Source organism: Lepidochelys olivacea (assembly GCF_965140295.1).
Source record: "Lepidochelys olivacea isolate rLepOli2 genome assembly, chromosome: 8".
NCBI classification, from domain to species: Eukaryota; Metazoa; Chordata; order Testudines; family Cheloniidae; genus Lepidochelys; species Lepidochelys olivacea.
Window position 1 is genome coordinate 82,807,211 of NC_140418.1, and position 14,919 is coordinate 82,822,129.

At 42.6% G+C, this 14,919-nt stretch overlaps 1 protein-coding gene across 1 annotated transcript in view; it reads right to left on the bottom strand.

Moving 5' to 3' along the window:
• Positions 1 to 1,872, bottom strand: part of LOC311525007 (interferon-induced protein 44-like) — a 28,193-nt gene extending 26,321 nt beyond the window's left edge. Inside the window, exon 1 of the mRNA XM_084636707.1 lies at positions 1,784 to 1,872. The gene's annotated coding sequence lies outside the window, so the exon portion shown is untranslated. The remainder of the gene's footprint in view (positions 1 to 1,783) is intronic.
• Positions 1,873 to 14,919: the final 13,047 nt, after the last annotated feature.

Consider the following 14,919-nt stretch of genomic DNA (forward strand, 5'->3'; position numbering starts at 1 on the left):
GTACAGTACGACTGCTAGCAATCCGTATCGCCTGCCTGCTCACCATAAGACGGTTCAATTGGACTGATGCAGGACTAAAGAGAATGACCTGGTCAAGTCACTCCAAATTTAGTCCCTGCGCCCATGTCTGCCCAGGCGCTCCCAGCCAACGTGGCCAGGAGCACCTCGGACACGATGATGACGGCTACCAGTCGTATTGCACCGTCTGCTGCCAGAAGGCAATGGGTTGCTGCTACTGTGTAGCAATGCCGTACCGCGTCTGCCAGCACCCTGGAGACATACGGTGACGGTTACCTGAGCGGGCTCCATGCTTGCCGTGGTATGGCGTCTGCACAGGTAACTCAGGAAAAAAGGCGCGAAATGATTGTCTGCCCTTGCTTTCACGGAGGGAGGGAGGGAACGGGGGCCTGACGATATGTACCTGCGACAATGTTTTAGCCCCATCAGGCATTGGGATCTCAACCCAGAATTCCAATGGGCAGCGGAGACTGCGAGAACTGTGGGATAGCTACCCACAGTGCAACACTCCAGAAGTCGACTCTAGCCTTGGTACTGTGGAAGCGCTCCGCCGAGTTAATGCACGTAATGCACTTAGAGCATTTTCTGTGGGGACACACAAACTCGAATATATAAAACCGATTTCTAAAAAACCGACTTCTATAAATTCGACCTTATTCCGTAGTGTAAACATACCCTAAGGATTCAGAGTAACAGCCGTGTTAGTCTGTATTCACAAAAAGAAAAGGAGGACTTGTGGCATCTTTAGAGACTAACGAATTTATTTGCATCCGATGAAGTGAGCTGTAGCTCACGAAAGCTTATGCTCAAATAAATTGGTTAGTCTCTAAGGTGCCACAAGTACTCCTTTTCTTTTTGTGAATACAGACTAACACGGCTGCTACTCTGAAACCTGTCATGGTTAACATTGTTGCCCCAAATGCCCAGTTTCGACCTAAGCTTCAAAGCTGATGTTACCCTGAATAAAACAAGAGTTACATTACTGTACCATGCATATAGGTATAACTTGAACCTGATCTTATATACTACCATATTCACACCTCTGCATCCACATTCAAGAGCAGATTTTTGCCCTTCTGTGGGTATTAGTTGAAGGAATAGTAGGGGGACTATTTTACTACCTGTCTTGTGGTTATATCACAAAGTGACAGGATTTGGCACTCAGCAGCCAGTGCTGCTGTCCATCGCTGCTGAATGCCAACTTCCCCTAGGTCTCTGTAGCAGAGGCTTTGCTAACATGTTCAGTGTGAAACAAGGAGATTTCTTTTAAACAGTGCTTTTAGCTCAGAGGTGATGTTATGGAACAAGGGAATCCAGAATAGGATGGATGTTATTTTCACCTCATTGGTAGCTGGCACAACTCTCTCATTCTGGCTCTTCAATCACACTTCCTCCTTGCTCAGCACAGTTAACGTATAAATGGCTTTCTGAAGCCTGGCCTGGGATATGCAGGACTCCACCGGCTAAAGTGATCAATATCTGGTTTAACTATCCTCTGGTCTGATCTGAAAGACATAACTTCGCGTTTTGATCGCAAGAATTGCTTTAACGAAGCTACAACGCAAGTGTAAAGGCTTGGGGAAGGGGAAGGGAAGCTTTAAGCTTCATCTTCCTGCTCCTGGCACCAGCTACACGTTAGAGCCTAGCATCACAGAAAGTGAAATTTTCCGACCGCAGCCTCCCGGCACGTAAAAACCAACCCTCTCGATCCGTCTTAGCATTTTAAGCGTTCAGAGTGTAGATACTCCAAGATATGGGCTCTTACCGTGCAAGCCCGCCTGTTGGGAAGCCTCAGTGCGGAGAAGAAACGAAACTGAAAGTCAAGCCTTTGTTCTCTCCACCCTTGCCGCCAAGACCAAAGCAGCCAATGGTGTTGGATTTCTCCTGTCTCCCGGGCGGGGGCTGCCAGCCCCTTTCAAGTGACCAGCTCAGAGACTCTTCACTGAACCAGAAAAGAAAGATGATGTGACCTCCAGCTTCCAGTGAGAACCAGTGCCACTCATGGTGTGATAACAAGGAAAGGAAAGGGTTAGACTTCGAAATAAAGAGTTATTGCAAAGTATTGTTTAAAAGTGAAGGTTTTGTGGGTGAAATCCTGGCTCCATTGGAAGCTTTGCTATGAGTGCCCGGAGTTTACCCTGCAAGTGCTAAGTAGGGTACAAATCGGAATGGCAGCACGGCTCACCATAGGTGCTGGAAGTGGGGGTGCTGCTACCCCCTGGCCTGAAGTAGTTTCCATTATATGCAGGGTTTAGAGTTTGGTTCAATGGCTCTCAGCACGCCCTCAATAAAAATAGTTCCAGCTCACCTGGCACTGCCTTGGTGTCAATGGGCCAGGCAGTAGAGAATCAGACCCTAGCTCTCTATAAACGCAATGAAAGGCTTTGGTAGGAGGCAGGATTTTGTCTGAAAGCTTCATTGTTTAGGGGTGCTGCTTTCATGGTATGCATTTGATCTTTGCAGTTAAAAGCTAGACCCTTCTCTAACACGGGGGCAGTCAGAGGCAGCATATTTCTGCCCAGGGCAGCCTGGGAGTGCCCATTCCATTGACACCTCACACCCACGCTGAATGCCTACTGGAAATAGCATCATCTTTTTAATACTATTTTCTCAGGTGAAAGAAAAGATCAGGAAGGCTTGGGTGGGGCCAGGCTTCTCCAGAAGCCAAGCACAGGACAGCCATACCCTTCTGGCAAGGACTGTATGAGACAGGGGCCTCACCCGCAGGAGAGAGTCTAGCACCCATTTCCCCTGTCCATTTCCCACAATGCCAATGCACATCAGGGGCAGGGTTTCCCTGACTCTCCCTGTCCCGCTCTCCCTTGCTCCTCCCACTCGCTCTCTCTCTCCTACGCAGAGAGTGGAGAAGAGGGTGGGAAAGGAGCAGAAAGAGAGAGGAATGACTGAAGAGGAGCAGATTCTGAGGATGGGGTATGGAATGCAAGGGGGCAAGAGAGGCAGTGAAGGAGGAAATGGGAGGGTGGAGGCTGTTCAGCTGAGCCAGCTAACTTCCTGGACACAGGAAGAGAGAGAGAAGACTGGTTGTGAGGGAGGAGGGGGAGAATCGGTTCAGGCAATTTTTACTTACCCAAGGTTCCTTCCCCTGGGTCAGGCTTGCCCAGGCTCGACTGTTGGGACTGACTGGACTGCAGTGGAATCTTGAAGAGGTCCTGCTTCATGGCATAGCTGGAATTCTCACATGGTCCTCCTCCTCCTCCTTGCCCTCGCTGTTCATGCCAGGGGCCTGAGACTCAGGCTCCTTGGAGGTATCCATAGTGGTGTGCAGGGTAGCAGGGGGTTCTCCCCCAAGTACGGCATGCAGCTCTTTGTAAAAGCAGCGTTCTGAAGTTCAGCACCAGATTGATTGTGGCCTTCTTGGCTTTCTGTTATTCCTGCCGCAGATCCTCCATCGTTGTGCCACAATGCTGCTGATCCCTGTCATATCCCTTCCCCTGCAGCCCCTGTGCAATAGATGTCCATGTTTCTACAGATGGTCCGTAGCTATGCTTGCACAGCATCTCCCCACAGGCGGAGGAGATCCAATATCTCCTGTATACTACATGCCGGAGTGTGTCAGGAGCATGTAACTGGCATGGTCAGCTGGCAGTTGCACACAACAATGGAGGCCTGCTAGGTGTGCTCATCCACATAGGCAATCAGGAAAAGTCTTTTCAAAAATTCACATAGTTTTAAATGGAGGAGGAGGGGAGCGTCTGGTCGTGACCCCTGGGCAGTGGATTTAACAATTGTGACCAGATCAATCAGTGTCAGACATTTTTACCATATTTGCTATAAATGGTTGTGTGGTCTTCTCTGCACTTGTATTCAGGAACTTTAATGCTAAGATCAGTGACAGCAAGAGCACAAGACAATTTAAGAAATAAACATCTTCTGCGTTCCTTATATAACATCAACAACAGGATCAGTTGGTTAGGTAAGAAGCTGTTGGTGGTACAGGACTGGTTTCTAGTTGCAATAATAAATTATTCTCTTACTTTAATACCAGCCTGTACCCACAGATCTTTATACTAATGCAAACAAGTTACAATTAAACTACTGTCAAACATGAAGAATGGAGTAATAACAGTGAACATTTATTAATGTTTCCGAATTTATTCTTTCTATCAAAACAAATAGTAAAAATCAAAAAAGCTAATGGTAATGTGGAAATTGGTTTTAAACCAAAATGCTTGCTTGACTTTTGTTTATCTTTACTTAGCCATGATTTTTTCCATGATGCATCACAATAGTTCTTAGTTAGTGTTCACAACAAAGTCAGGATTGTCCCCATTGGTCTGGTAAGAAATTTTTAAATATAAGTAAGAAAAGTGTAAGTTGGGGTCGATAAAGTCAAGAAAGACAATGAAAATGGTTAAAGCAGCAGTGGGAATTTCAATGGGTCCAACTCTGCAAATAAATCCCAATGCACAGACCCTTACTTCTACATAGAATCTCATTGAAATCATATGAGATCCCCATAAAGAACAGAGATCTCGTGGTAGGACAAGGCTGAATGAGAGATGCAGAAACAAAGATGCATGATCTGGAAAAGAATGGAACTATCAAGGACTTGAACAAGGTATCCAGAATGGAATGGTGCCATGAAAACTGACCAGAGCCTCTGTTTGCACAAATTAAAAGAACAGGGTGGCACTAACACTAGTAAAGTCAGAAGACATGAAAGGAAGTACTACTTCCCAGAACACACAGTCTGTTTATAGAATTCACATCATCCACTCAAGTACTGTGGATAGATTCAGTGAATTTATAATATTTGTAACTATGCCACCTAAAGAAAATCAGATTTCATGCTTCATGGTCTAAAATAGCCCCAGGGATTAGGAAGGAAGTTTTCCCCAAGTAAGTGATATATAATTGGCTAGTTGCATGAGTTATGATGGGTAGCCACTGTCCTCTGAAGTATCAGGAACTGGCAATTTCCAGATAAATTATCATATTTCACAGAATAGTGATTTCATCTGGCTGGACACTTTGTTCCTTTGATCCAAGATTCTTCCAAGATACTCCCTGGAATATATTTTATATACTTTAGATAGTTATTCCTGAGACACCTATTTCATTCTCATTAATACCATATCTGACCATCCAGTAATTTTACTAGCACTCTGGGAACGGTGTATTGTATATTCCAAATGCCTTTTTATACCAACTACATCAAACTAACATTGCCAATAGTATATTACTCTCCTTTCCTGCAACTATCTGTCAATTCAGCTCATATGTACCATTAAAAATACCAACTTCATATAGATTCATAGATATTTAGGTCAGAAGGGACCATTATGATCATCTAGTCTGACCTCCTGCACAATGCAGGCCACAGAATTTCACCCACCACTCCTAAAAAAGACCTCACACCTATATCTGTGCTATTGAAGTCCTCAAATTGTAGTTTGAAGACCTCAAGGAGCAGAGAATCCTCCAGCAAGTGACCCGTGCCCCATGCTACAGAGGAAGGCGAAAAACCTCCAGGGCCTTCCAATCTGCCCTGGAGGAAAATTCCTTCCCGACCCCAAATATGGCGATCAGCTAAACCCTGAGCATATGGGCAAGATTCATCAGCCAGATACTACAGAAAATTCTTTCCCGGGTAACTTGGATCTTACCCCATCTAAAAACCCATCACAGGCCATTGGGCCTATTTACCATGAATATTTAATTACCAAAACCATGTTATCCCATCATACCATCTCCTCCATAAACTTATCGAGTTTAATCTTAAAGCAAGATAGATCTTTTGCCCCCACTACTTCCCTCGGAAGGCTATTCCAAAACTTCACTCCTCTGATGGTTAGAAACCTTCGTCTAATTTCTAATCTAAATTTCCTAGTGGCCAGTTTATATCCATTTGTTCTTGTGTCCACATTGGTATTGAGTTTAAATAATTCCTCTCCCTCTCTGGTATTTATCCCTCTGATATATTTATAGAGAGCAATCATATCTCCCCTCAACCTTCTTTTAGTTAGGCTAAACAAGCCAAGCTCCCTGAGTCTCCTTTCATAAGACAAGTTTTCCATTCCTCGGATCATCCTAGTAGCCCTTCTCTGTACCTGTTCCAGTTTGAATTCATCCTTCTTAAACATGGGAGACCAGAACTGCACACAGTATTCCAGGTGAGGTCTCACCAGTGCCTTATATAACGGTACTAAAACCTCCTTATCCCTACTGGAAATACCTCTCCTGATGCATCCCAAGACGACATTAGCTTTTTTCACAGCCATATCACATTGGCAGCTCATAGTCAACCTATGATCAACCAATACTCCAAGGTCCTTTTCCTCCTCCGTTACTTCTAGTTGATGCGTCCCTAGCTTATAACTAAAATTCTTGTTATTAATCCCTAAATGCATGACCTTACACTTCTCACTATTAAATTTCATCCTATTCCTATTACTCCAGTTTACAAGGTCATCCAGATCCTCCTGTAGGGTATCCCTGTCCTTCTCTAAATTAGCAATACCTCCCAGCTTTGTATCATCTGCAAACTTTATTAGCACACTCCCACTTTTTGTGCCCAGGTCAGTAATAAAAAGATTAAATAAGATTGGTCCCAAAACTGATCCTTGAGGAACTCCACTGGTAACCTCCCTCCAACTTGACAGTTCACCTTTCAGTAGGACCCGTTGTAGTCTCCCCTTTAACCAATTCCCTATCCACCTTTCAATTTTCCTATTGATGCCCATCTTATCCAATTTAACTAATAATTCCCCATGTGGCACAGTATCAAACGCCTTACTAAAATCTAAATAAATTAGATCCACTGCGTTTCCTTTATCTAAAAAATCTGTTACTCTCTCAAAGAAGGAAATCAGGTTGGTTTGGCACGATCTACCTTTTGTAAAACCATGTTGTATTTTGTCCCATTTACCATTGACTTCAATGTCCTTAACTACCTTCTCCTTCAAAATTTTTTCCAAGACCTTGCATACTACAGATGTCAAACTAACAGGCCTATAATTACTTGGATCACTTTTTTTCCCTTTCTTAAAAATAGGAACTATGTTAGCAATTCTCCAATCATATGGTACAACCCCTGAATTTACAGATTCATTAAAAATTCTTGCTAATGGGCTTGCAATTTCTTGTGCCAATTCTTTTAATATTCTTGGATGAAGATTATCTGGGCCCCCCGATTTAGCCCCATTAAGCTGTTTGAGTTTCGCTTCTACCTCAGATATGGTGATGTCTACCTCCATATCCTCATTCCCATTTATCATGCTACCATTATCCCTAAGATCCTCTTTAGTCTTATTAAAGACTGAGGCAAAGTATTTGTTTAGATATTGGGCCATGCCTAGATTATCCTTGACCTCCACTCCATCCTCAGTTTTTAGCGGTCCCACTTCTTCTTTCTTTGTTTTCTTCCTATTTATATGACTATAGAACCTTTTACTATTGGTTTTAATTCCCTTTGCAAGGTCCAACTCTACTTGACTTTTAGCCTGTCTCACTTTATCCCTACATATTCTGACCTCAATAAGGTAGCTTTCCTTACTGATCCCTCCCTTCTTCCACTCCCTATATGCTTTCTGCTTTTTCTTAATTACCTCTCTAAGATGCTTGCTCATCTTAGAGCCTTCCCTTATATCCATATATCCTTGCTGGGAAGTAAATTAACAAAATAACTTAGAATTTCACCATTCTATTCAAAGCACTTCCTTTAAATTAGTGGCAGTAAGAATACAGTTCAGATTCAAAACACCAATAGTGTTTAAATTGTACATCTTTATTCAATTTAATGTTCAATTAGAAGGTTACAAAAATGTTTGCAAAGGCAAGTTGCAGTCCTATTCTAGAGTACTGTACCTATCTTTTGTGATAGGTTCCCACAACCTCTCAAATACATTTTCTCAGGTACAGAACATCATGCATTTTCCAAATCCTTTCCCTCTACTTCAAATTTCATTTAATCCATCATTGACAGCTTTGTATCATGGTAGGCAAGCAGCCATTTTGGCTTCTCTTTGCCCTCTGGCTGTTCTCAGTCTGAGTCATTATTTTGCAGATATAAGAGAAACATCATAGGTGAGTCAAGATACTATTCAAAAGATCCTTGTACCAAAAAAAAAAAAAAAAAAAATCAGAGATAGAGTATCCTTGTTCCTTCCTTGATACGAGAACATTCAGGACTGACAACCACATACTGAGTTTCTCTGTTAATCATACATACTCTACTGAGATTTATTACCTTTATTAAAAAGTTATAGTGTAGGTGGAACTAAAATACCTATCTTTTGCAATAAATGAGCATATATTCATGTGTAAAGTAGAAAATCCATTATCAGGTGTGCTTTAAGTATTGTAAAGTTTTTAGTCATTTTCTATTCTATAACGGTTATAAAAATAATGAACTTGAATTTTCCAAAGTAGAGAAATTTAAGACACATCAATTATTTCCTTTGTATTTTTTCAGATAACCTCCTCCGAAGAAAGTGTCATTCTGATTACAACAGTGAGAGTGCAAAATCACACATTTCTCGGTGAATTTTGGGCATGATCGAAAGCCAGCTTAGGTCTCTTATTAATTTCAGTGGACAGTGGATGAGACCCTTGAACACAACTTCACCACTATTAAGAACCTTGCTGCAGCAACTGGCTGCAAAGGCTGCTGGAAAGTTTTGATGCTTTCAGAGTAAAGCTTTACCGTTTCGTTGCCCATAACAATGGTTATTCCAGCTATTAGTTCCTACTTTTTATACTCTAATAAATGTGTTAGTCTCTAAGGTGCCACAAGTACTCCTTTACTTTTTATACTGTTTGACTAAGATGCATGTTTTATACTGGTCATCTGCTCTTTTATATTAACTATTCCTATTTTTTAAGACAGCAAGGAATGTGGACAACATATGGACAATGAGCATGAAAATGCAAGGGAGAAGAAATGTGACAACACCTTTAACTCCCTTTGATTGTTAAGCCCAAATAATATCTTCTATGCATAATAATCTTGACAGTGAAACTTGTAAAAACGTTGAGAGAATGACAGCAGGGTTATTCTCATTGTCTGCAAAGTAAAGTAATTAAAGCAAAATAAAAATACTGAACATTAAATATAGTTGGACTCATTTAAGATTGTACAAACATCATTCTATCCATGATCTCAGAAATATACCTGATTGGAGCCTGTGGGTGTTTCTGTAACAGTTTTGGGGAAGACAATATGCCAAATCAGATACAGTATTTTTTCCCTCTGCCTGTATTGTAGCTTATCTCTCTTCTGCAGTAGAGACCAGAATGTAGTCTTTTCAGCTCTTTGATATATGTGTATTCCCACAAATATCATACGGAGTTAAATCTCTGATAGAAGGTCAGTGACACAAAATCTCGGAAGGAAAACATTTACTAAATAAATCTATATATGACTACATCATAGTTACTTACAGTCCTTGAAACAAGTGTGAATATTGGCAATAAGAAATCTTTTAAAGACAACACTTTCAGTAGCATTTCCCCCAAGTTTTAGTACTTGTGGCTATCAACTTAAAATGTAAAATAGTTATGTGCATACACTCCCCTCGGACTCTTCCTCTGAGAGGATTTACCTTTCTCAGTGGCATAGTGTCCAAACCCGCTGTAGGTCACATCAGCTCCTCAAAGAGTGATAGTCCCACAGTCTCCTTCAGACTCCCCTCAGCTATTTGCAATGACAGTCTGCAATTTGCACAGCCTGCAGCATTTCTAGCAGTGCAGTTGGGTGTGGGAGCCTTGCAGTCTACTCCAACAGACTGGCTAAGACCCTGGAATACAATCCTTACAGCAGAACTTTTTGGTCCTTGCACTGCTCCAGCACTGCATCCTCCCACTCCTCCTATTTATATATTACAACCCCACCCCATGAGTTGCTATTGGGCTGCCATTGGTTACTCTCTCAGGGATTCTGGATATGCCCTGCCAAGCTGCTTAACCACAAAGAAAATCACCTAAATAGCTTCAAATAGCTAATAAGCAAGCCTAGTGCCCACCACCCAATTTTTGGATGACACTGGCCCATCTAGCAGAGTCACTCTGCCCAGCTCCAGCAAGTCTTCACGCTGAGGCCCCAAAACAAAAACAAACAAACAAAAAGAAGTTGCCCCAGTTTCTTCCTTTATCTGCACCACTCTTCATACACTGAAGAATTGGATCACAGGCTTTTCAGACCCACATCCTCAATGATATTTAGGCACCTATCTGCCCCCTGTTGGTTCCGAAGTCCACCATTTAAGGAGGGAGTCACAAAGGAGCTTAGGTGCCTACCAGAGTTAGGAACCTACATAGCTTTGTGAATCCCATCCTTAGGCTCCACCGCTATTTTCTAAACCAGCACTCACATTCCACCTAACCCCATAGGTACCTAAGTCCCCTAGGCACCTAAGTTTCTACCAGTTGGTATTCACAAACCTCCCATAGCCCTGACTGCCCCATGGCTAACAAGCTGCTCAGAGACTTAGCTGAAGCTGAAAGCCTTGGAGACCCCAAAGTGGGATTCTGAAACCAGGCAGGACATGTCAATAGGGTACAATCCTTTAGGTGTGCTTTGAGCACACCTAAGACCCAATACGTGAGAGACCCCACAGCAGAAGGGCCAGACGCAGGCCCCCAACAGGCAGATGGGCAGCACAGCACCCACACAAGACAGCAGGGACACAGGGAAATGTAGGGTGAGTATGAGAGCAGAATCGAGCATTAGCAGGAGACGCTGAAAGAGAGAGACTGTTTCAGCTGCTAGGGCATGGGCTACCTAGGAACTAAGCTAGGTCAGCTGCTTAATTCTAGGAGAGGGTTCACAACTGAGGATCCCAAGTGGAGGGAGGACCTATCTCTGTCCCATCAGCCAGGTGGCCCATATTAGGTGCCTAAGCCCTCCTCTTTCCACCCCTTTCCTTGGCATTTCACTCCTCGCTAACTTAGGTGACTTCCAGTCAGTTTGCTGGTTTCTGAGAATGCCTTTCTGGGGCCTCTGCCCCTCCCTGTGTGCCTAGCTGGAGGCTGAGGAGTCGATTAGGCAGCAGTCTACCTAGGGGTTAGGCATTGCAGTACTGACTGGAGCCACCCCTACATACCTTTGAGTTTCTGGGCCTCCATCTCTTCCACTTACAAGACACATTTATGACCTTCAGAATCTTCTGAATCAAACGTATTTCAAAATACATTGATGATGGCAAATACTTGAGATAGTGAGCAGTCCCTCTCCACTCCCTCTCCCCTACTTTTATAATTAACTTCCTTTTTTCCCCTATATGTCTCCTTATATTTGCAAATATGTACAACTCACCCTTTATTATGGCCATAACATGAAATAATATTATGCAATATTCTTCCGTTACCCAGTGAGGAACTAACTCGAACTAACAATGGGTGTTATCATACACACTGTAAGGAGAGTGATCACTTAAGATGAGCTAATACCAGCAGGAGAGCGGGGGGAGGAAAAACCTTTTGTAGAGATAATCAAGGTGGGCCATTTCAACCAGTTGACAAGAAGGACTGAGGAAAAGTGGGGGGGAAGGCGGGGACAGGCCAATCCTTGCTTACAGACAGCCCCCAACCTGAAGCAAATACTCACCAGCAACCACATACCACACAACAGAACCACTAGCCCAGGAACCAATCCTTGCAACAAAGCCCATGGCCAACTGTGCCCACATATCTATTCAGGGGACACCATCATAGGGCCTAATCACATCAGCCACACTATCAGAGGCTCGTTCACCTGCACATCTACCAATGTGATATATGCCATCATGTGCCAGCAATGCCCCTCTGGCATGTACATTGGTCAAACTGGACAGTCTCTACATAAAAGAATAAATGGACACAAATCAGATGTCAAGAATTATAACACTCATAAACCAGTCGGAGAACACTTCAATCTCTCTGGTCACACGATTACAGACCTAAAAGTCACAATATTACAACAAAAAGATTTCAAAAACAGACTCCAACGAGAGACTGTTGAATTGGAGTTAATTTGCAAACTGGATACAATTAATTTAGGCTTGAATAGAGACTGGGAGTGGAGGGGTCATTACACAAAGTAATACTATTGCCCCATGTTTCCCCCCCCCCCCACTGTTCCTCAGATGTTCTTGTCAACTGCTGGAAATGGCCCACCTTGATTATCACTACAAAAGGTTCCCCCCCCCTCACTCTCCTGCTGGTATTAGCTCATCTTAAGTGATCACTGTCCTTACAGTGTGTATGATAACACCCATTGTTTCATGTTCTCTGTATATAGATCTCCCCACTGTATTTTCCACTGAATGCATCCGATGAAGTGAGCTGTAGCTCATGAAAGCTTATGCTCAAATAAATTGGTTAGTCTCTAAGGTGCCACAAGTACTCCTTTTCTTTTTGCAAATACAGACTAACACGGCTGCTACTCTGAATTGTAGCTCCTATTGCATTGATGTTTTCTTTGTCCTCTGGGCCTCAACAATTTTCTGTGGCAATGAGTTCCGCTGTCTACTTATGTGTTTTGTGCAGAAGTACAACAGTATCGGCAGTTCATTCTAAGACACGGCCTGCAGATAGTGAAAAAACAGGCTTGATGAAGAATTCTTTTACTTAACTGCCATGGAAGTCCATAGGTGTTTTGCATGCAGCTTATCAACTGAGATTCACCCACAATTAGGGTGACCCCAGATAGCAAGTGTGAAAAATCAGGACGGGGGTGGAGGGTAATAGGTATCTATATGAGAAAAAGCCCCAGATATGGGGACTGTCCCTATAAAATTGGGACATCTGGTCACCCTACCCACAATCAGCCCTTGAGGAGAGCTTCTAAATGTTAATTTCCAGGCTAAATCTTACCAAAGCACTCTAAGAATTGCTCCAGCTTCTTCCCTTCTCTCTCAGTGTTTGTGTAGAGTTAACACTGCTGAAATTATTAAACAGCAGCTTCTCTCCTCAACATCAGCACATGAGCTAGAAAATGACAAAAGAGCCCCAACTGCAAAACTATTAGATGATCCTCTTAAATGATGCATGAAAAACAGAATACGCATACACTGATGCTGATATACTAGTCTGATTCTACAAGGCTAGAAATTGCAATAAAAATTGTTTTATATGGTACACTGAGGGAAGGTGAGATAAAAGCCCTGAAAATGCTTCATTGCAACTCAACAGCTATTTGGTTTCATTTTTTTCCCCAAGAGGTTCTGATTTACCTCAAAAGACCTTTGAAGGTCACTTATATCTTGTTTTTCCATTTTGTTAAGCATCTCAGTACGCTACTTGTGGGATGTAATACACTTTTAGTGTATTTTTACTATTGGCCTCCTGAAGACAAGATTGGACTGAGGTAGCTATATATGTTTATAAAATATGCTTTAGCAGGATAAATACATTCTGACAGCAAAATATCAGGAGATGTAAAGAGGCCCTCCCATACTCCCATCCCATCACCTGCTGTTGTCTTATGATGGAGAGAACTGGTGGCTTGCTATATGCCTTTGCTTTCTTGGCAGAGGGGCCGCTGGATGGTAGCCTTGTTCACATTGGACTTGGATCAATGGGTAATAAAAATTCCTCACCAAATAGTTGTGTGCTCACAGAAAAGAAAATAATAAAGAATTGAATCATAGGTCTGGCAAGAGGGTAAAATAAAATCCTGCCCCATAGTCTTTTCTAAAGCATCTTTATGTAGCACTGTTTTCTAGAAATGCATATTTTGTAACTGTCAGCCACTAGAGGGCAAACTGGACTAAGTCAAGGGAGGTGGTGGAATCTCCATGCTTAGAGGTTTTTAAGGCCCAGCTTGACAAAGTCCTGGCCGGGCTAATTTAGTTGGTGTTGGTCCTGCTTTGAGTAGGGGGTTGCCTACATGACCGTCTGAGGTCTCTTCCAACTCTAATCTTCTATGATTTAACAAAAAGAAAATAAATCCTTGCCCAATAACATGGATTGCTCAATTTTAATTGTGGTTTATTGTATAGGAAGGAGCCCTTCCCCTCAGCTATACCTGCAGGGAACCACATACCAGCCATACCAACTCTTTCTGGAACAGTCTGAAGCTTGACTACTCTTTCTATTGCTACCATTGCATTTGATATTACATCTCATCAAGGATCTAATCCAAACTCTGTTCTCAAGTACTCTAGTGCAAATCTGAAGTAATTGCTGATGTCAATAGAGATACAGCAGTGTTTAACCAGTGTAAGCGAGAAGAAAAGTAGGTCCCTTGTGTCTCTGCCTCACCTCTTCTCATGGACTTTAAAGGGACTATTATGATCATGTAGGCTCACCTCCTGCACATCACAAGCCACAGAACCTCACCCATCCACTCCTGCAATAGGCCCACAACCTCCGGCTGAGTTACTGAAGACCCAAACCTGAATGAAGAAAGTGATTGAAAAAGTGCTTAGAGTAATTTATTTTTTCAATTAATCTAATAAAAGTTTTACAACCTACTGTTTCAATTTTTTTTAAATGTTAACAGCATTTTGAAAAACAGACGATACCACAAAACAACAACAGTAATTTTCACTTCCTTGTAGGTGTCACTAGTCCATCCTAGTTATGAATTACCAATTTAACTCTGGTTATAAATCCATCCTCTATTCTTTATAATGGCTGCAGTGAGAAATATGAACATATAGATGAATGTTAATTTTCACATATGTGCTTCTAGCTATAAAATTTTGCTATGAAAACTACTTGCTATGATATCACATAGGCGCGGGAACCAGGGGCATGGGGGATGCTGCAGCACCCCCAGGTTCCAGGCTGCTGGCCCCATGCACCCGGAGTCCTGGTTCCTGGCCCCGCATTCCTGGGGTCACAGCTGCCTCAACTCTGAGGGGGCGGGGATGGATAGGCGTAAGGGGGCTGGCTTTCAGTACCCTCCACTATTAAATAGGTTCCAGTGTCACTGCTATGTAGTATAACAAACTTAAA